Genomic DNA, 22,509 nt, shown 5'->3' on the forward strand with positions numbered 1-22,509 from the left:
ATCTGTAGCGACAACCGTAACAGACGCATTACTTGAAGATAAATCAATTGCAGTTTCAACAATTAGGGTGTCTGCATCAGCTTCAGCTTGGTGCACGATCATTTTGTTGGCCCGTAGCTTCTGTGTCAACATGTCTATCAGCTGTGCTTTGTTTTCTGAGTTACAAAGAAATTCATCCTTTCCAGTCAAAGTTGGTAAGTGTTTTTCTACTTTTAAGTCTGCACATGATTTACCTGCAGAGCGGCGCTTTTGTTCTTCTATTTTTGTACTTATGTCTCCTCTATAACCATCAAATACTGTTACGCAAGATATTCCATAATTTCTTTCTACATATGAAGCATACGAATTGCACACTTCTTCATAAGTTGCAGGACGTGGTGGTCAATTCACTGCATGTATGAGATATCCACCGTCAAGAACATAAGATGTATCTGAGGGAGAGGTTGAAGAACATGGGAAGTAAGATTCAAGTCTTTTTGCAAGCTCAGACTTGTTTGTTTTCCGTAACGAAACATCGTCAAATAAACAGGGAGGTTTTGGTGCCAGTTCATACGTAGAAGCTTCCTTGAGGCAATCTTCGCTCTTCATGACACACACTATCCTATTGAATAGTTGTTGTGGACTCACTTCTACGCGAACATCGCGTACAACTATGCTGCGACTCAAAGTAGATAAAGGCGTGACTTTGTCTAATCTCTTTAATTTCAAGTATCCGAAACTGCCATTAACTTTTTCCATTGACTCTCTGCCAATCTCTAGAGCCTTATCGCAGTTTATAGAATCATCACCAAGTAATCCAGTGGCCAAAGCTACCAGTTCATTTTTTCGCCTAGATGCAAATGGATTATGATTTGACAACCAGTCACGGAAAGTGTGGAGATCTTGATGATCTCTAGTTATCCTTGAGTCTCACAGGTCCACATGTTGTTCTGAAGTTTCCGACTTTACACCTGTGAATTCTTCGATAGCTTCACACATTTTTATACAGCGTGGCAAAGCAGCTATCCATGTGCTGAGTGTGCTGTCAGTTATTCCTCTACCTGTATAAAAATAAAATTTGATTTAAAATAGCAAGAAACATAACCTTTAAGGACTTACAAAACTATTGTTTTTTTTTTAAGGAAGGTAAGTACCTGTAGTAAGTCCTCCTTTAGTTTTCATAGAGCGCATTAAACCTTGCTCAATGGCAAGATCAGCTGATACTCCAGACCAAAAACGATCACTTCTTCGGATTGTAAAATAGCCTTTTGATGCAAATTTTTCATACTCGCCAGATGGAATAGTTTCTTTGAGATCTTCCATCTGTTGCAAATGAAATCTTGCACATTTTGCGTAAGCCAGGTGTCCTGGAAAACAAAAGGCAATATTGTAATATAAACAAAGATATTGTAATAAAGAATTGATTTAGAAGCCATAGTTACTTACCAGATGCGTGAAAGAATGGAATCATCTCTCGTATACTTTGCAGATGAAGTTCAAAGTTTCCTGTTCTCTCGGCTCTTAGATAGCAATGAATTATATTAACCAGTTTGAAATATTGGACCCACAGTCGGGCAGTGCGTGAGGTCTCTTCTTTAATTTGTAAAGTTTCCGATAATGTTTTCACTAGTTTATCAATCAGTGACGATTGATTTATTTCAACCTCAGAAATCTCCCCCTTTTTAAACTGGTTATAGATTTCTAATATCTTTTGTTTCTCGTCGTCGTTGAACGCATTGTCATTCTCTAGAATTAGTAAGGACAGTGCCACTTGGGTCAAATTATGAGCTCGAAGTGCTCGAGAATATGCATGACCAGTAATCATGTGAGCAACAGCATTTTTTGCATAAGTCGTAGCCCAAAGTTCTTCTATTCCACTACCCGACATAATATAGCCGACTGCGCCCAAGAATGACATTATCGTATGGAATCCACCTAGCAAAACAACTGTATCCTTTAAATCATCGTTGGATGAGCTTGCAACTATATCAGTGGCTTTGGCATATAATGGCTGATCGAAAGTAATGAAACAAGTATGTTGTTTAATTTTGTCACACTCCGATCGAGCATATTTCAATGCTGAATATATGCATGACATATTGCTGGGATCCAAGTTGATAAACGCAAGAAATGTTACATCACTGCCCTAATAGCACACGACGTCCTTTGGACGTCCAAAATAGGTCCATTTTTGGTCCTTACGTCCATGGACTATAAACGGACGTCCTTTGGACGTCCCATGTTGGACGTCCTTCGGAAGGAATAAATATGGACGTCCTTTGGACGTCCGACGTTGGACGTCCTTCGGACGGAATAAATATGGACGTCCTTTGGACGTCCGACGTTGAACGTCCTTTGGACGTCCATACTGGACGAAATACGGACGTTTTATGAACGCTTATATAATATATTGGACACATTATACCAATTACGGGATCAAATAGCAAAATAATTCAATAAAATATTAACTTACGCGTTAACTTTACGTTAATGAAATACAGTCAAACCTGTCAGTAACGGCCACTAAAATGAAAGAACTATTGGCCGATATAGAAAGGTGGCCGTTATTGCCAGTTTTTGTAGTCTAGATATACAGTAAAACTTGTGTTACTGGCCACCTGATAAAATCGGCCACCTGTACTAACGGCCGGTTTAAATATTCCCCAAACCAATTATATCTGGACTACAAAAACTGGCAATACCGGTCACCTTTCTAAATCGGCCAATAGCTTTTTCATTTTTAGTGGCCGTTACTGACAGGTTTTACTGTAATTGGTTTGGGGAATTTTTAAACTGACCGTTAGTACAGGTGGCCGGTGTTTGCAGGGGGCCGGTAACACAGGTTTTACTGTAGTTTAAATCGAAAAGATTAAATCTTAATTCAAAATTGTATATACAATTATTACAATTATAAACAAACTATATAGTTTAATATCCAAAACATGTTTTTGATTTTATGTAATGTAATGAAAATCTTATTTGTAAATTATTGGTTACAATGTTTAACAATAGGAAATATTCAAGAATAAATAAAATAAAAGTTTAATCCTAACAACACAAAACATTCCAGGAATATAGGTACTACCGTTCTATTCCGTGAACATCTATCTGATTAAATTATGGGTGGAAAGTTACCACAAGATATTCTATGAACATAGTACAATGTCTTGCTGGAGGGGTAAAATTTTCCATTACAAGATTTTAAGAGAGGCCATTCGCCATTTACTGTTCAATTTGCGTTCATTTTCAAATTTGCCGCGCGAGTATCTATGTAGCGTCGCGTGGTCATTGGTCATCACATTTCATTTTCATCATAGAAGAGTTTTTCATAAGATAACCGATAACCTAAAAATTTAGTAAAAATTTTGATTGGAAAAAAATGCATCGATAAGGGGGTGTGGGAAATGGAAATTAGTGGCTTTTCTGCTGTACTGTCTGCTAGTCAAATCACACAACACTTTTTTCTATGCTGCTAGTTTTTGCTCTGGGCTCTGGCTGGATCTCTTGTTTAAACAATTTTGTAAGTATTATAAAATCCGTTTTCAATTTTCTTTATTCTTTATAAAACGAATCATTTATGCATGCATATTATTACCTGTAAATAGTACCTATTTCCTATTTCTTTTGATTTTTAATTGTAAAGAATAGAAAAATTACCCTTCATTTTAATTTTTTTTAGAATCAGCTGAAAGTGGCCTACAAAAAAAAACCAAGAAGGAAATGTATAGCCTTGTGGCTATGAAAGGCAAAAGAGAGATATAAAAAGTGTATTGGCTAGTTGGAAGAAAGTCCACATTGTCCATGCATAATAAGTTATTACTTTATCAACAAATATCAAGAAGATAGCAGGGTCACGAGCAACAACTTCATAAGTTCAAGAATATCGAGGAAATCCAGCTCCTCGATACTACTGGGCAAACTAGAAGATTGAAGAGGACAAAGCTTTTTGAACTAGTTTGAGTGATAGGTGATAGTGAAAAACGGAGCATAGTGCTTGTGTGCTGTGCCTGTGTATGTTAGAATAGTGCACGATCTTGTTAGATTAGATAAGAGACGCTATGGGGTAAGCTCTTCATTTTAAGAAACAGTAGTAATTTAGGTTAAATTAAAATTGCTCATTGGTCAGTTATGACCAGATTGTTTTTTTATGTTTGGCAAAAAGGACTTAAGTCAGAATTGCACATTGATAATGTTTTGATGATTTCTGGACCAGAAAAAAACTGTTGTAGATGTAAACTGTATGTACAGTAGAATCTACTACAGTACTGTAGAAATCATCAAAACATTATCGATGTGCAATTCTGACTTAAGCCCTTTTTCCCAAACATCAGAGAATTGTAATGTACAATAATTCTCCTATCTGCTTTTTCATGAATTTTGTAGGAGATGAAAAACCATTTTTAGGATCATCTGCTTTCACATGTAAATTTTGACATGTTTTGTAGTAAATAGATAGTTGAATTTACTACAAAACATGTCAAAAATATATGAAAACAGGAGGTGACTATAAAAAAAGTTTTTAGTCTCTCTTACAAAACTCATGAAAAAACAAATCGGAAGTATGTCACATCAGTGACTATATCCAGGGAATGTCCAAATATAACCTACAGTCCATCTAATTTACTTACTGTTGCAGGTCATTATCTACGCCAGAGATCTAAGTTGACATAGTTGCCAAAGTATAAAAAGATCCTGAATCCATTTTAAATCAAATATATCACATAATTATTGTAAACGTGGATTATACAACAAAACAAATTAATATTCAATGTAAATAAGTAAAAACTTAAGAAATAGAGAACAAGAATTAAGTTATAATCTTTTAAGATTTGCAGTGCAAGAGTTTTTGCACTGCATTGTTAATAATTAAAAAACGGCTCCGAACTCTTGGCAAAAAGCTGGTAGGTTTCTTTGTATAAGTTTGTCTACAATAACAACTAAAAAAGTTGTTAGATACCTCGATTATTTCAAGTCGTTATAAAATTAGGTGAAATTTATATTTTTATAGTAGAGGATCTTTTTATAGTAAAGTAAATAATAAAAACAGTAAATATAATAAATAAAACAGATACTTATAGTAAAGAATATAAACAAATATGAAGTGTCATCACCGTAACTGTCAAATAAATGTTACCAATTTATTCTAAAATGTCACCTTCGTTCGATTACAGTTACAGTGTGATCCGAACAAATCTGCTTCATAAAAACGCTTTATAATCCATTTATACAAATTAAATGAAACATATTATTGTGTATTTCTTTAGGTTAACATTAATAGAAATCTTCAAATATTATTTCTACGCGTATATAATAAAATATGTCTAGTGGCTGTAATTCCATTGTACTCGGCAAAGTGATTCTAAAAAAGAACACACCTACCGCCTAAATATTTCAGTTAAAATAAATAACAGTAAATTAGACGAAGTATGTAGATATATACAGGGTGTAACAAAAATACAGGTCATAAATTTAATCACATATTCTGGGACCAAAAATAGTTTGATTGGACCTAACTTACCTTAGTACAAATGTGCACACAAGAAAAGTTACAGCCCTTTGAAGTTATATATATATATATATATATATATATATATATATATATATATATATATATATATATATATATGTATATATATATATATATATATATATTGATGCACGTTAAGTTGTGACTTCCGGTATACAGAAGAGGCTGTCCGACTTCCACCTTTTCTACTAGGAATTATTTTTTAAAAATTGTGTATTTGGTAAAAGGGGGGCTTATAAAATGGGTCTACCTATTGAGGGGAAAGGATTTACCAAAATAAATTTTGTATATATATACGTATATACCGAAGCGTACAGCATACGTTATGGCTTCCATATATAGGGTAGTTCAAGGTGCGTTGTCACTTCCAGCGGTGTTGTCATATTTTGGAAGTCACAACGACTCGTCTGCTGATTTACCTCTTACTTTAAGCGTAATGTGTGATCTTTTGAAACTTTTACTGTGAATACAGTTGTGAATGCAGTTCTATGTTTTAAAGTTGTCTATTTAAATTAAAAGATTGATATTCTTTTGATTAAACAGGTTTACAAAAAAAATACATTTCGGAATATTTGACGAAACCATATGACTAGGGGGTTTTTGGGGTCGCTGGTCACGAATCCGGGGTCCGCTGACCTCTATCACGTCAGGTAATGGTAATCTCAAGGTCAAATCAAGATAAACCGACAGTCGCTCTGAAAAAGTATATTAGGGGGTTTTTGTGGTCGCTGATGACGAATTTGTGTCCGCTGACCTCTATCACGTCTAGCTCAAGGTCATTTCGAGGTCAAATCAAGATACATGGACACGATCGCTCTGAAAAAGTATATTAGGGGGTTTTTGGGGTCGCTGATCACAAAACTGGGGTCCGTTGAGCTCAACCGCGACAGGTAAAGGTCATTTCAAGGTCAAATCAGTTTTGTGGACTTGTCCTGATTTGGCCTTGAAATGACCATTACCTTACGTGGTAGAGCTCAACGGACCGCAGTTTTCATGATCAGTGACTCCAAAACCCCTATATTTTCAGAGCGATTGTGTCGATTTATGTTGATTTGACCTTGAACTAGACGTGATAGAGGTCAGCGGACTAATGATTCGTCATCAGCGACACCAAAAACGCCCTAATATACTTTCTCAGAGCGACTGTCGATTTATCTTGATTTGACCTTGAAATGACCTTTACCTGGCGTGAAAGAGGTGAGCGGACCCCGGATTCGTGATCAGCCACCCCAAAAACCCCCTTGTAACATGGTTTCGTCAAATAGTCCGAAATTTAGTTTTTTTTTGTAAACCTGTATTATTTATGATATGATTGATATTTATTTTACAAATACTAATATTTTATTATTGCTGCAAAATGGATTTTTTGGAATTAATTAAAAAAGTGTTATTAGTAAGTAATTTATTTATGAAAATTATATCAAAAATTTTAATAAATAAATTTGAACTTATAGGAAATTTTAATATTTATTATTTTTCTTGATTAAATTTTGAATTTTAGATTTTATTACAGGCACCGTCCTTTTAATTTTTGATGTACCAATAATAATGTGTAATAAGAAAATTAAATGGCTAAATACACCAGGTGGGGTTGAGCTGCTAAAAAGCTATCTAGATCCATCTTTTTAGAGCAGATTAGTTCCAGTCTGCTACTCGATACTATTGACTGTGCTTCTCCAGTTCTTTCTATCCTCTGTCTTTTTCTGCTAGTCTCTAATTCCTGCCCTATATAAATTTTCCTTTACTTCCTGTAACCATTTATTCTAGTTCCTCCGCGTCTCCTTCTAACTCCGGGTTTCCATTGTAAAATTGAGTTTATAGTTGTTACGCTACCTGCTCTCCATATATGCCCCAACCATCTAACACTGTGCTGAAATCTGAAAATCTGGAATAATATCTACCCGGGTCGAAAAATTTTTTTTAATATATGAAAATAGTTATTTATGAAACAGTTCGTGAAGTATGCTTTTTACGAATGCACGTGATGTTTAGAGCACAAGCGACAACGGAGCGAGTGCTATACATCGCTTAAGTTCGCAAAAAGTACTTCACGCACAGTTTCATACAATATTTTATCTACGATAAACAAATAAAAAAACTGTAACTCTTCATCACTGGAATTCATTCCTATTCTACAATTTTTAGAACTTATTTAAACATTCTAATTTCTTTCAAACCACAAAACTGTCAATTTTTTTTTTGTAATTTATTGCTCATTATGTCATCACCATGACAACGCGAAAGTTAAGGATATTTGATTATATGAAAGTGTGTCAAAAACAGTGCGAAAAAGTAAATCCCGTTTAAAATACATTGTTACTTCACGCACACGTTATCCATTAAATAGATCGATGCAGATCGGCCTTATATCGGATCCTCTACTATTAGTCCGTTCGCTGACGGTAAAATATTGCAAAACCCATAAATTTTAAAAAACCGATTAAATCAGGGGTGGGCAATTACTTTTAAGCGCGGGCCAAAATGAAAGTTTCAAAATGTCTCTCGAGCCGGAGGACTATACCGGATATGTACGCTGTGCCCACGCGAATTTTTTTGGTGTAGTTTATTCCCTGCCCAAGAAATAAATACTATAAGTATTATTTTAAAGCATTTGGACAAAGAAATTTGACTGTTAATAATTAGAAAATGGTAATAATAAATTGTCCTACTTGGGAATACATGCGAAAAACTTGTGCCCAGTAAAATATGTCACGTAATTGAAAAAAAAATGGTCATTATATTAAATCATAAGAAGATCCAGAAAAAGAACCAGATAAAAAATGAAGATATTGAGCAAGTGGACAAAATGAAATACTTACTTAGGAGTCTGGATTACGGAAGATTTAAATTCGAAATCATAAATTCGATCAAGAATAGAGCAATTGAGGGTAGACTTTTTGAAGATGAGGACATTTCTGAGTCACCAAAGACTCAATCTGCAAATCTGATATTAGTTGATAAAATGTTGTATATCCACTCTATTCTTTTTTATGGTGCCGAAGCTTGGATTGTTAATGCTGACTTAATGAGAAAGCCGGAAGCTTTTGAGATGTGGCTTTTCGGGAGAATTTAGAAAATACTATGGACCGATCATATACGAACAAAATGATGTTGCACGAAATGGAAAGAGACAGAGAACTTTTGACCTCCATTAAAAGGAGACAGACAGCATATTTACGGCACATGCTCAGAAATGATATGTACGAGTTGTTCGAAGGAAAAAGGGGTCCTGGTAGACGACAAATATTCTGACTGAAAACATTTGAGACTGGACCGGGTTAAACACACAGACGCTTTTAAAAAAAGCAGAAAATAGAGACGAATTTGCAATGGTGTTTTAGCCAACCTTCATTAGTGGAGTCGGCGTTAGAAGAATAATAATAAATTAATGGTAATTAAATAAATCAGTTATTGAAAGATTTTATTTTCTTATTTATTTATATTTTAACGATACAAATTAATTTATATTGATACATATTTTGTAAATATACCTAATATTAAATAAAATTATAAAAAAAAGACAAACATTAAACGTTAAAATTAATAGAATACTCATTATAAGTATAACTTCTATAATAGTTAATGCGAAACGTGAAATCGCGAATGTTCATGTGATATTATTTCTTCAAAATTGGGATCCAAATCACTTGTAGCAATCCTTAATACCGAGTGTAGATTTTCGTCAGTAATTTGTGATCGATATTTATTTTTCGTGGAAACCATCAACGAAAAAGTTCTTTCACAAATATATGTCGAACCAAATAAAACTAGGTATTTTTGAACATAGTTTAAAAAATGTTTAAAATGTTCTGTATTCAAAGCACCGTAGAAAGCACTCAGTTCGTTTGATTGAACATTTTCTTTTAATAAATTATTTGCCTGTAAGTCAATTAATTCTAGCTGAATTTCAACAGGAGCTTCTTGCACATCGAAATTGAAAGGTTGACTAATTAATGACAAAGGTTTTTCAATAGCTTTGAAATCTTGAAATCTTCTTTGGAATTCAGTATGCAGGTCTTGTGTTACTGAACTATATTTAAGAAAATCAGAATTTTTCAATAATTCTCGTCGTGTTTGTAATGATGGGAAGTGGTTTAATATTTTTTTATTAAAGTTCTCAGCAAATAAGTTTAGTTTTATCATAAATGCTTTGACATTTGAGTGCATATTGAAACTGGTTTTTCCCTTGTAAATTTACATTAAGTTGATTTAAATATTTTACAATATCTACAGAAAACGACAAATCGTTTAGCCATGCCTCATTTTGCAATTCAGGAAAATCATGTAGTTTTTCTTTTATCGACAAGAAGGATACTATTTCATCAAGCAAATATTGAAATCTGTCCAAAACTTTACCGATGCTAAGCCATCTCACCTCAGTGTAGTAAGGAATTTCGTAAAAGTCACTTTCAATTTCTTTCAAAAATTCAACAAACTGTCGATGATTTAAGGCACGTTCCCGGATAAAATTTACAACTTTTGTCACAACAGTAACGACGTGATTCAATTTTAAAACTTTTCTACATAACACTTCTTGATGAATAATGCAGTGTAAAAATAATATGTCTTGTTCTGGCTGCAACTGTTTTACTTTGTCGCTGATTCGTTTTAGTAAGCCCACATTTTTCCCTGTTAAACTAGGACAGCCATCCGTAGTGATGCTTACTATTTTGTTCCAAGGTAAATTTACTTTAACTAAACACTCTTCAACAGCGTTAAAGAAGTCTTCACCGGTAGTTGTATCTTTCATTGGATGCACACTAAGAAGTTCCTCGCGAATTTCACATTTTTTGTTAATGCCCCGAATAAATATTAATAATTGACTTGTGTCAGTAATATCGCAGGACTCATCCAACGCCAGAGAACAATATGTAAAATCAGCAATTATTGTTTTTAGCTGGTCGAGTAAATTTCCTGAAATATTTTCGATCCGTCGTACTATTGTTCTCCTTGACAGGCTTAAATTTTCAAAAATATGTTTTTTTTTCAGGACAACATATCTCCAACACTTCTACCATGCACTGTTTAACAAATTCTGCTTCAGAAAAAGGTTTACATAACTTAGCAATTTTGTGTGCAATAACATAACTTGCTTGTGTGGTAGATTTCTCGATGTTACTTTGTTTGCTAAAAATATTTTGTTGTTTATTTAAGTTTTTTGCTAAGTTGTCTGCAGCATTTTTAAGTTCTTCTAAAGAAAACGATGCATATTTTGGATGTTTTGATGTAAAATGCCTCTTTAAATTATATTCCTTGAAAACAGCAATGGTTTAATGGCAAACTAAACAAATTGCTTTCTTACCAATGTTCGTAAAAAGGTATTTTTCTGTCCATGCTTCATTAAAATTTCTGCATTCCAAATCAACTTTTCTTTTTTTAGATTGTATCATTTTGCAAATGCTTACAAATAAATATTTTAATACAATAAAATAAAAACAATGTTTTCAAATTTTACTTACAAAATGTCCTCCACTTTTTCAATTTATTATATATTTGCAAAATAACACACACTGTATCAAAAGAAATATGAGGAGTAATAGGAAATACGACCAGTGCAAAATCAAAATAAACTTATACGCGTCTTTCGAAGTATGTAGTTGTAAAACTTCCGCAAAAATCGGTAACAATGAATTTTATGCTGAAGTAGGTATTCCAAACAACCATACTTAATTCAGATTTAATAAATAAAGAATCATATTATTGGGACCAAAGTGCTGAGGTATTTAGATCATAAACTGTCAGTGATATGGTTGAAATAGATACCCAAACACCGAGTGCTTGTCTTGAGACCTTGAGAGTTAAATACGATTATTAATACCGAATAAACAATTATGAATCTCCGGGGATTTCCCTATATTTTAAAAGAAATTTAAAGTAAATAGTTACAATTAAACAGTTTTTAAAAATATAGTTAGCTAAGGCTGTTCGTAATTATAATACTCTCTATTATTTATATATTTAATAATTTATGTGAACACTATGCAAACTATTACTGTTGATTTCAACAAAATCACATAAAAGGGATTAAAAAGATTAGGTACTTGCGGGGTTTTTCAACGGGCCGGACAAAGTAAGCGAAAGGGCCGGACCCGCCCCGCGGCCCGGCTTTTGCCCACCCCTGTGCTATAGCCTTATTCTTTAACTATATCGCTGTAATAACATTGTTTCTAGACAAGTAAATTATCATTGTATACTGGGCGTACCAATCAAACTGGTTTTTTTTTTCAATTTTCACAACACCCTGTGGAATATTCTAGCCTTTATACAATATTGAAATTAAAACCCAACTATAGCCCCAGGTTTTTTTTACGTTCTGTTTGTTATTCATTCGCTTATGTTGGATAATAAAAAAGTTAGGGACTTTAACAACTAAACATGTTCTTTATCAATACATGGTGTTTCTAAATAAGTGCGACAAACTTCAAGGGGTAATTCTGCATGAAAAAATAATGATCGTTTACTTGATAAAGCTATGTCCGCAAATGCTTGCAAATATAAATTTCTTTTGCCAAACGATCATTATTTTTTCATGCAGAAATTACCCCTTAAAGTTTGTCGCACTTATATTTAGAAACACCTGTATCGATAAAGAACATGGCTAGTTGTTAAAGTCCTTAACTTTTTATTATCCAACGTAAGCGAATGAATAAAGAAACAGAATGTTAATAAAACCTGGAGCTATAGTTAGGCTTTGATTTAAATATTTTATAAAGGCTAGAATATTCCACAGGGTGTTGTGAAAATTGAGAAAAAAAACCCAGTTTGATTGGTACACCCGGTATACAATGAAAATTTACCTGTCTATCAACAATATTATCATAGCTATTTTGTTAAAGAATAAGGCTATAACATATTAAAAAAAATTACTTAAATCGGACAACAGATTTGGGAGATATGAGACATCAAAAATTACCCATTTTTTTGGGGTGCCCGTTTTTCGTGCCGGTGAGTGTAGATTAAATTAGAAGTTCATTGTAAAAAAGGAAGTAAACAAAAAAACGAGAAAAATGAATTTATATAAGTACAGTGGAACCCCGATAAGTCGGCCCCCGATAACCCGGAAGTCCGGCTAACCCGGACCGATTTTCATCAGATAAACATTTTGATTTTCAATATTTTGTATTTTTCAATTTAATTGTGGCTTATTTCCAATCAAAATAGTTAATTATCAGACAATCCTTTCAACAATAAAAGTGTATGTAATATAATATTTGAGAGATAATGTGTCTAGACTCTCTGTGTCGTGTACTTATGTGTGTAATTTGAACACGAGATTAAAAATTACTCATAGTACACGCCGCAGAAACAACAGCCAGCTGTCTGCAGTATCTATTCCTTTTTATTTCAAACTGTCAGCATTGTTTAGGAAAGACTATTTAAAAAATTATTTTATAAACAATGGTCTTTAGTATTGTGTGTCTTGTATTGTTTGGGTTTGGTTTTTTTTTAGAATTGTAATGAGTAGGTAATATGTACTGTGCATATTTATAAAAATATTTCATGTTATTTCAATTCTAACGGAGTTTATCTGTAAGTATACCGTATTTTATTAATTTTTACCATATTCTCCGGCTATCTCGGATTTTCGATAACCCGGATCGGTCGTGGTCCCGATTAATCCGAGTTATCGAGGTTCCACTGTAAATATGTAAGTAAATATTATAGATTAAAATAAGTACAGAAAATATATAATTATAGAGATATATAATCACTTATTGTACCTTCATTTAAGGCTAACTTTAAAAGTAAAGCAGATCTGCTATTATTCATGTTTAAAAACAAAAGGCACACAAAACACTAAGTACGATTAGGACCGCGAATCTACAACAGATAAATGTCTGGAAACCGTTACACAGGGTTGCCAAAAAACGGAAGTCACACCGAGCGGTGTGGTATACGGAAGACGCTACGCGTTGTGTACATAGCCTGTATAGTAGCACGGGAGCGACACTAGCGCTGGTGATATACCGTCGAACTAAAATCTGATCTTATGAGTATGTTAGATACGATATGACTTCCAGCGAAATTTTTAATATAAGCCTTCTGATACCATCTAGTAGCCAAATTCGTAAAAATATAGGCAAAACGTTGTGACTTCCGAAATCGGAAGTCATAACGGTATATATGAAGTAACAACGTATTACGAGAATCTACTTTGGAAGTCACATGGATACATGTATCAATATATATATATATATATATATATATATATATATATATATATATATATATATATATATATATATATATATATATATATATATATATAATATATATATAATATTTAACATCCTTTATATATATATATATATATATATATAATAGCACTAAGGGCCTTAGAGGCCCATGGCTTGAAAAGTTTGTTTTTTTCTTCATTTTCACGTTTCTTTATGTACTGAGATCTTCTCTGGCTTGATATGTGATTTTTCTCCATTCCTTCCTGTTATTCATTTTTCTTTTCTGACCCTGTAGCACCATTCTTTCCAAATCTTTTTCGACCTCTTGCTTCCATCTATTTTTCGGCCTTCCTCTTCTCTTTCTTGAAGCTGTAGTGTAGTTTAGTACCATTTTTGGAGTCCTCGTGTTTGGCATCCTTTCAATGTGACCTCGCCATCTAAGTCTCTGTGCCTTTATCACTCATTTGAAGTTACAAGATGAAGTGATTTTTTCCAATATATCGAAAACTATTAGAGATTTTTTATTGAAAATGGACATGTGGCATTATTATGGCAGCAGTATCTTACGAAAAAACTATAGTAAAATTTGGACACCCCATAAAAATATTTCGGGGGTTTTGTTCCTTTAAACCCCCCAAACTTTTGTGCACGTTTCAATTTAATTATTATTGTAGTACCATTTAAACACGTTTTAAAAACTTTTTTGCCTCTTATTGCTTTTTCGAAAAGTCAATTTTTATCGAAATATTTTGAATATTTGTCAAATCCACCACATATTTGTATATGGTTAAGTACGATTATGGAGACTTGGTAATAATATGCAGACTTATTTATGCTTTACATTTTTAGGTATATTTTGAACCATATTAAAAAAGAAGCCAGATCTCGATAAAATGTGCCTTATCGAAAAAATACAAAGAGGCAAAAAAGTTTTAAAAACATTCTGTTTAACTAATGGTACCTCAGTAATAGTTTAATTGGAACGTACACAAACATTTGGGGGGTTTAAAGGAACAAAACCCCCATAAAATTTTTATGTAGACATGTTAAAAAAGAAGTCGCAACTCGATAAAAACTGCCTTATCTGAAAAATACTAACAAACAAAAATATTGAATTTAACTAATGGTACCACAATAATAAAATTGAATTGGAACGTACACAAAAGTTTGGGAGGATCTAAGGGATCAAGACCCCCATAAAATTTTTATGGGGTGCACAAATTTCACCATAATTTTTCTTTAAGATATTCCTGCCATAATACTGCCACATGTCCATTTTCAATAAAAAATCGCTAATAGTTTTCGATATAATCGAAAAAATCGATTTTCATTTTGTAATTTCAAAGGGCTGTAACTTTTTTTATGTGCATATTTGTACTAAGGTAAGTTAGGTTCATTCGAACTATTTTTGGTCCCAGAATATGTGATTTAATTTATGACGTGTATTTTTGTTACACCCTGTATATACAACCGATTACGCACCACCTTAAAAATTGGGCATTTTTGATGTTTCGAATTTCCTAAACCTGTTGTTGCATCTAAGTGATTTTTTTATAATATTCTAGCCTAGGCCCTAGGCTATAGGTTAAGTACCTCCTTACGCTTGTCATGCACGGGGAGCTATACTGTAATATATATTATATCACATCGCACTCTATAGTAATGAGTGAGCCTGCACATACGGAACCATTTGTTTCCTGTCTGCAGGCTCACTCATTACTATAGAGAGCGATATGATATAATGTACATATATTACAGCATAGCTGCCTGTGCATGACAAGCTTAAGGAGGTAACCTATAGCCTAGGCTATAATATTATAAAAAAATCACTTAGATGAAACAACAGGTTTAGGAAATACGAGACATCAAAAATACCCCATATTTAAGGTGGTGCGTTAATTTCTTGGAGAAGTGTATTGTAATTTAATGTAAATAATGTAATATCCAATAATTGTAATTTAATATAAGATGTAATATAAGTTCCTTAAAAAATATATTTTTTATTTCCCACGACATTAGATGGATGTTCGGCAGCAAGACATTGGACCAAACTGGGACGTCCTATGAAGGCCAATTGACGTCCACCGAACGTCCCTTCGGATGTTAAGTGGACCTCCATTGGGCGTTTGGCAACGTGGCATTTGGACCAAAATTGGACGTCCTGTTAAGGTCCAATTCACGTCCCCTAGAACATCCGGTTAAGGTCCAATTTACTTCCGATTAAGGTCCAATTTACGTCCGATTAAGGTCCCATTTACGTCCGATTAAGGTCCAATTTACGTCCTATTAAGGTCCAATTTACGTCCGATAAGGTCCAATTTACGTCCGATTAAGGTCCAATTTACGTCCGATTAAGGTCCCATTTACGTCCGATTAGGGTCCAATTTACGTCCTATTAAGGTCCAATTTACGTCCGGTTAAGGTCCAATTTACGTCCGATTAAGGTCCCATTTACGTCCCATTAAGGTCCAATTTACGTCCTATAAGGTCCAATTTACGTCCGATTAAGGTCCAATTTACGTCCGATTAAGGTCCAATTTATGTCCGATTAAGGTCCAATTTACGTCCGATTAAGGTCCAATTTACGTCCGATTAAGGTCCAATTTACGTCCGATTAAGGTCCACTTTACGTCCGATTAAGGTCCAATTTACGTCCCCTAGGACGTCCGATCAACGTCCAAATTACGTCCGATTAAGGTCCAATATACGTCCCCTCGGACCTTAGATGGACGTCCAATGGACGTTCGGTAGCGCGACATTTGGACCAAAATAGGACGTATAAAGGACGTTCCTCGGACGAAAACGGACGTCCAATGGACGTCCCTAAAGTCCGTGAAGTACGTCCAATGGACGTCCATTGGACGTCCTTGTGCTATTAGGGTGATCTCATATTTACTCTCAGACTGCAGACCCACCTGCATGTAACCGTTTCAACTAGGTACTGGAGATGGATGAAGCCAATATCCGGAAATCCACAGGTAGTCGAAAAATTAAGCTTGCATGGAAATCTCTTCATTTTTTAGTAAATCTATGTCTCGTACATTTATTTGTGTCAATCCTTTTTTTTGGGGTTTTGTGTAAGTTAAGATTTGCATGCGTCCACACATTTCTGATGGCTTCTTATCATTATGTGCTCTCTTCACTCTTACTTGCTCAATCTCCTCTACTTTAGGGGTGTCTATTTTTATGCCGCCCATGTTGTGAAATGTGTTATTGCCATCTATGGTACGTATGTTAAAATCAGCATTATCAAAGGCAAATTGAATAAATGCTTCCGAAGACTCTTTCGTAGGGGCTGCCTTTAAGGAGTTTTCAAGCTTCTGAACTTCATTATATGGCATAGAAAAACCCAAACTACTCAAGATATCAATGGCCATTCGAGAGGCAAAATGGCGATGTATATACATACCAATGCCTAAAAGAATCGGAGATAAAAATGACCTAGGCCGACAGGCTGAAATAATAGCTTCACTTACACTTTGGCGTTTTCTTTGGGCACTTTGAGAATCGCTTTTCGATTGTATGACTATATTGGCAAAACATTGCAAAGTTTGTGGAATAACATCTTTTTTCCCAATATCACTGCCGTCAGCAGAATAGGACGTCAAGTCGTATGCTTGAGAACGTATATCTTCCCGTATTATAGCTGCTGCTGCCGATACTATCCTGAGGCGCTCTTCAGATTTATCAGAGCATATCTCTTGATACCAATTTTTGTGGATTAAATCGTCCAAAGTTTCACGAAAACAGACGACTGCAGTGCGCCCAGGTCGGCTAGTTATTATTATATTATTGCCAAAATGTTGCATAAGTTTTTGTTTTAAATATTGAGCTGTATATCCATCATCTCCGTCAAGAATTTGTGATATACGATCTCCAAGATCTAAAAGGGTGTATTGACATTCCTCGCTACTTTTGATCTCATTACAAAGTTTCTGAAACGCTATTTCCTTTTTATTTAATGGAGGAGTGCTTGACTCACTACATCCACTAGTAATTGGTAAAAATTTTGCATAGCAGTCTTTGTGGTAACGGCCTTCTGCTGCCACTAAGTCAATAATACCTGACATTCTTTTTTGGACTTCTCTAGCCCAATCATCTTGACGTTTCTCAATAACAGATTTTAATTTATCCATTATGTCTAATGTGGTAATCTCACATATTGTACGTCTGTATTTCTGAGGAAGTTTTTTTTTCTTTTTGGCCATCAGCTTCATTTCCACAAATAATGCACGATTTTTTAAAGTCAAAAGTAGGTAGACTCGATCGCGTTGATACAGTATTCAACTCAAAATTACCCGTACTGCATTTTGTGCTTGATTTTATAGTCGAAGGCCGAGTATAGTTTTTTCTTCATTGCTCGTGTACACGAAGTGGACGGGTTTGTTTCAACGCCTCTTCTAAGTGGTCTCCACGGGCTATACTAGCCTTTATTAGTGTATCAATGCCCCGATTCACTGTTACTACCTTGCCACTATCAAGAGAAAGATTACACAACAAACATTCATTCATTGTTGCTTAGGATATCGGAACACAAGCGAGCAAACGAAAGATCCAGTTCACAAGGTATCACGCTGTCGGTATATGCACGTAACGGTCGCGGGGAGGGGTAGGGCCGTGGTATACAGTCACGCGTCATATACTAACTATTATATAATAACTAAAACAATGCCATCGGCCGACTGAATGCATTCGCTCGCAAACGAGCACAGCGCGCGGAGGTTCCGGGGTAGAGGGGGTGGAGGGCTGTATGTCGAGACGCAAGCGGCGGAGGCGCGGGGAGTTTAGGCATATTATTCGAGACGTTATTCTAAATACGTATGCAAGTTTTTAGCTGGTTATGAAGGATTTTGTTTCTAAAATCTAAAAATCCTGAGCTATTAACCGTCTACAGAATAGAATTTTGTCTCAAAATAGATTAGTGAATGTATTTACTTACACTGTATGTTTCTTAGATGAATAAAACTTTTTTCTATATGATTGTAGTTACACTGTATACTGTATGTTTCTTAGATGAATAAAACTTTTTTTTCTATAATTGTAGGTGTACATTTTGATTTTATATACTGTTTAACAACCCATACTAAAAATATAATTTATTCATTAGGTATAAATAATATTTTTGTCGACTTGTTTAATAAACCTACCACTAATAACCCTAGGGGTTGATGCCGATAAAAAAAGTTTGACCTTCACTGTGATTGTTTTTAATAAGTTATTTAAATTATTTGAAGTTTTTTTAAAAAAATTTGTTTGAATTAATCTTTTGATCAAAATTTAAAATGCTTATTCTTTTGCACACATTATTTGTATTCTGAAAGCTTACCTATATAAAGATATTTAATGTCTGGTTGCACCAACAGATCTTAAGCTTTAGACGTACCTTAAGCTCAGATTACGAAACATATCTAAGCGTGGCACCATCGAGTCTTAGATCAGCTTGGCAGAATGGATGATGTATTTTAGATAAGAATCGAAAATTATGGTGTAACATAAGTGAAACTTAAAGCGGCCGTATCTATGAGCTGAGATGGGCTAAGCTGGAGTTTAAGATTTGTTGGTGCAACCAGGCATAAGTTTAGTAAAAGTATATGATTTACTATTTTATTGGGAAAAAAGCCACAATTTAAGTGAACAATGAAAGGGCCTAGCCGGGTAAGATGATGAAAAGTTCCCCATAACTCGATACGAATTCCATATAGGTCACCGTTTAGCATATATAGTGAAACTAACTTTCTGAAATTTTTAGCCCCCTAGGTGGTCATGTGACCCACCTAGAGCCTAATTAGGGTTTTTATGTTTTTATTTTTTATCTCAGCCGCATCGAGAACTAGCGAAAAACTTTAAATAAAAAAGTTGTAAGATTTAAAAAGTTCTGTCCGAAAAAAATTTTGTTTTTTATTTTTGGCGCGAAATTTAAATTTTAGAACGGTTTTAAAATTTTAAATGAGTATAAAAAAAATAACTAAGACATTCGTTTTCACGAAAAAAAATATATAACGTGTATTTTTGCATAATGTTTAACCCTGAATTTTTTCAAATTTTTAAAATTGGCGAAACGCGCCTTTAAAAATAAAAAACCGCATTTTTTTGGTTTTTTTTTTCGTTTTTTTGATACACCTTTATACATATTTTTCAAAAAAGTAACACCGTCACTGGAATAGGTAAAAAACTGAAAAATAATTGGGGTTTGCTTAATAAAAATTTTTTGTAACACCATCCATTTTCAAGATACAGGGCGTTGAAGAAAACAAAATTTTACACATTTTTTACGATTTTGCCGAAACTACTGGCAACATTGTAATAAAATTTGGCGAGTTTTAAGAGTTAGTTGTACATTTTTTGACATACAATTAAGAATTTTATATTTATCATTGGCGCGCATAGGGGTAATAGTCTGAACTTTTTAAAGAAAAAAGATAGTACGCCACTGACTTATTTCAAATTAACAATCGTTTTTGAATTCCTCGTTCAATTTGTGACAAAAAATCTATCTTTCTATTTTTTCATACGACGCTCCATTTTTATTCAAAAAATAAAACATCTTAACCCTTACAAAGTATTCGAACTTCTATGAAATAAAATACAGTGGAACCTCGATAAGTCGGCCCCCGATAATCCGGAAGTCCGGCTAACCCGGACCGATTTTCATCAGACAAACATTTCAACAATAAAAATGTATGTATTATGTTAAAACATTTTATCTGTAGCCGCTTCTGGAATGTCTTAAAAATATCGAGTTTCATTGATAAAACTTGGCTTCGACCATAATATAATATTTGAGAGATAATGGGTATTTGTGTAATTTGAACTATACGGTAAAAATGACTCATGGCACATGGCGGCAGCGGCGACAGAGCGACGTTCATTATCCATTATCGGGCTATCGCAAACAACAGGCACCTTTTATTCCTTTATTTATTTTCAACTGTCTTTTAAAAAATTATTTTTAGAACAATGGTCTTTTAAACTTTAAACAATGAAAGAGCCACTGTTCTTAAATAACATAACATCGTTCCGATGGCAGACGAAATTGACAACCGAAACTGACTGAGTTTTTTTTACCTAGAAATGAACAATACTCTATCTATACTATCTATAGTCTATACTATACTCTATACAATATACAACTATAATAGGTAAGTTAGATGTGTACTGTGCATATATATTTCATGTTATTTTAATTATAACGGACTTTATCTATAAGTATACCGTATTTTATTAATTTTTACAATGCTCTCCGGCTAACCCGGATTTTCGATAACCCGGATCGGCCACGTTCCCGATTAATCCGAGTTATCGAGGTTCCACTTTACTACTATTAGTAATTTCTGCATATAAAAAACTAATTCGAATACTTTGGAAGCGTTAAGATATTTTATTTTTTGCAGCATAACGGCGCCTCGTATGGAAAAATGAGAAGATAGTTTTTTTATCACAAATTGAACGAGGAATTCAAAAATGATTGCTAATTTGAAATACGTCAGTGGCGTACTATCTTTTTTTATTTGAAAAGTTCAGACCGTTACCCCTAAGCGCGCCAATTATGAATATCAAATCCTTAATTGTATGTAAAAACATGTACAATAACTACCTCTTAAAACCCGCCAAGTTTTATTACAATGTTGCCAGTAGTTTCGGCAAAATCGTAAAAAATGTGTAAAATTTTGATTTCTTCAACGTCCTATATCTTGAAAATGGATGGCGTTACCAAAAATTTTTATAAAGCAAACCCCAATTATTTTTCAGTTTTTTACCTACTCCAGTGACGGTGTTACCTTTTTTGAAAAATATGCATAAAATTATATCAAAAAACCACCACAAAAAACACAAAATATTCACCAATTTTAAAAATTTGAAAAAATTCAGGGTGAAACATTATGCAAAAATACACGTTATATATTTTTTTCGTGAAAACGAATGTCTTAGTTATTTTTTTATACTCATTTAAAATTTTAAAATCGTTCTAAAATTTAAATTTCCCGCCAAAAATTAAAAACAAAATTTTTTTCAGACAGAACTTCTTAAAGCTTACAACTTTTTTATTTAAAGTTTTTCGCTAGTTCCCAATGCGGCTGAGATAAAAAATAAAAACATAAAAACCCTAATTAGGCTCTAGGTGGGTCACATGACCACCTAGGGGGCTAAAAATTTCAGAAAGTTAGTTTCACTGTATATGCTAAACGGTGACCTATATGGAATTCGAATCGAGTTGGGGGCACTTTTCATCATCTTACCCGGCTAGGCCCTTTATTGCCGTTTCCACTTCCACTTCGGAAGTAGTTATCGAAATACAAAATATAAATTAATATAATAAATTTTAATTTAATTTATTAATGAGTACTAAAATATTAATTAATATTTTGTATTTTGATAATGACTTCCGACTTGGAAGTTGAAACGTCAATAAATTTTATTTTTAACTTAAACCATGGATTATTTCACAATAAAATAGTACATTGCATACGATGTCACAAAGAAACAGCTTCAGAACAATATAAAAATATATGTAAATTAACTACAGAGGACAGTCTGACTTTTACAAAATTAATCTTAATTTTTGTGAAATATTTTGTCTCAAAAAAAATGCATTGTTTCTACAGAAAAACCTCAGAATCCTCTTACTATTATCATTATAATTTTCAGGTTGAAATAAAAATCAATAATGGGTAAAACATAAACTTTATTTAAACTGAAGAAAACATAAAAACGAATATAATCCATGAACATTATAAAAATAACGTAAAGACAAATCTTCATAAAAAAGTTGTAGTACTTCTCTGTTACATCCACAACATTTTCTTTCATAGGACTGAAATAGCACAC

The 22,509-nt window shown here is 33.6% G+C and overlaps 1 long non-coding RNA gene across 1 annotated transcript; it reads left to right on the forward strand.

The window, feature by feature from the left end:
- The first annotated feature begins 2,710 nt into the window (after positions 1 to 2,710).
- On the forward strand, positions 2,711 to 5,332 carry LOC126883181 (uncharacterized). The gene is made up of 2 exons (XR_007697543.1): positions 2,711 to 3,499; positions 3,659 to 5,332. It is a non-coding gene; the product is annotated as an uncharacterized LOC126883181 (long non-coding RNA).
- Positions 5,333 to 22,509: the final 17,177 nt, after the last annotated feature.

Source organism: Diabrotica virgifera, chromosome 4 (assembly GCF_917563875.1).
Source record: "Diabrotica virgifera virgifera chromosome 4, PGI_DIABVI_V3a".
Taxonomy (NCBI): domain Eukaryota; kingdom Metazoa; phylum Arthropoda; class Insecta; order Coleoptera; family Chrysomelidae; genus Diabrotica; species Diabrotica virgifera.